The sequence below is a fragment of the Peromyscus californicus genome, unplaced genomic scaffold (assembly GCF_007827085.1).
Source record: "Peromyscus californicus insignis strain IS unplaced genomic scaffold, ASM782708v3 Scaffold_9__1_contigs__length_137607984, whole genome shotgun sequence".
Lineage (NCBI taxonomy): Eukaryota > Metazoa > Chordata > Mammalia > Rodentia > Cricetidae > Peromyscus > Peromyscus californicus.
In genome coordinates, this window is record NW_026294617.1 from 104,033,488 (window position 1) to 104,035,148 (window position 1,661).

General features: G+C 42.2%; 1 pseudogene; it reads left to right on the forward strand.

Annotated features, from left to right (window-relative positions):
• Window positions 1-422: 422 nt before the first annotated feature.
• Window positions 423-1,661, forward strand: LOC128106135 (60S ribosomal protein L17-like; annotated as a pseudogene).

Below are 1,661 nucleotides of genomic sequence, written 5' to 3' on the forward strand. Positions count from 1 at the left end.
AAGAGAAACTGTCATCTCCCTCTGGTACCATAGTGGTACTAACATCATGGGAGTGAGCAATCACTTTCTGATTGTATGTATGACCTAGTCCATAAGATGAAACCCATACCTGGCACCATTATCTGGGCAAGAAGCTGTATCTTTATGGGTCATTGGCCCTAGGGGAGAACTTACTACTATTATTCTACTAAATGAACATCGTATTAAACTAACTCATAACAACTTATTGTTATATCTACAGATTACTGAATCTCTCAGTCCTCATAAGAAAAGCTTCTATTTTTAGTAGATAGTGATTAACACAGAATCTTACAACTGGTCAAAGTACAGAGAATAAGGGACCATGGAATGCCTATCCGTAAATGAAACATATTTACTGCATCCCTCCTCAGAAGGTTCAGGGATCATTGCAGAAAAGGAGACAAACAAATGTAAGAGCCAAACATGGTGAATGACTACAAGGAAAGAACATCCTCCAGACTACAGGGCAGCTGCACATAGGAGATGATAGCGGTTGTAACAGACAACATGCACAAGACCTGTGTAAGCTCAAGACAGACCAAACCCCAACATGGGGGAAATGATGGACAAAAAATCCCACCTTGTGCTGAGGAGCTACTAGCAACTGTTAGCTGCTGGGAGAGGGAATTAGTTTTCTTGAAGGGTGTAGACCCTTGTAGGTCAACCACACTCTAGTAGATGGCAAGACATTCAAGAATGTATAGGCTCTTCCTGTAAGCGGCCTAAGGTGACCAGGGAAGATGGTTCGCTACTCACAAGACCCAGAAAACCCTACAAAATCATGCAAATCAAGAGGTTCAAATCTTCGGGTTAACTTTAAGAACACCCGTGAAACTGCTCAGGCCATCAAGGGTATGCATATCTGAAAAGCCACCAAATATCTGAAAGATGTCACTTTAAAGAAGCAATGTGTGCTTTTCCGGCGGTATAATGGTGGAGTCGGTAGGTGCGCCCAGGCCAAACAGTGGGGCTGGACACAGGGCCGCTGGCCTAAAAAGAGTGCTGAATTTTTGCTGCACATGCTTAAAAATGCAGAGAGTAATGCTGAACTGAAGGGTTTAGATGTGGATTCTCTAGTCATTGAACACATCCAGGTGAACGAAGCACCTAAGATGCGCCAACGGACTTACAGAGCTCATGGCCGGATTAACCCGTACATGAGCTCCCCCTGCCACATCGAGATGATCCTCACTGAAAAGGAACAAATTGTTCCAAAGCCAGAAGAGGAGGTTGTGCAGAAGAAGATATCCCAGAAGAAACTGAAGAAACACAAACTTATGGCACGGGAATAAATTCTGCATAAAATAAATGCCGATAATAGTAAAGGTCTTCTGTCTAAGCATTGTCTCAGCTTGCCTGTCAATCCACCCTGGTGGGAGGGATGTTTATGATGCTGGAAAGGTTTATTAAAATGATCCAACAGTGAAACAGACTGTTGGGAAACAACTAAGACATGGAAAAATGACTGTCTAGTTTTATTTGCATTTACTGGGGAACTGTTGGGTAGAAGACTATAGGACCTTGGTTATATAATAAATCTGCCTTTAGGGGGAAAAAGAATGTATAGAAAGCATAAATTGGACTCAATGGGCATAAAAACAAAAGCAAACAAAAAGCAAAAAAGAGACACAAAGTTGGGT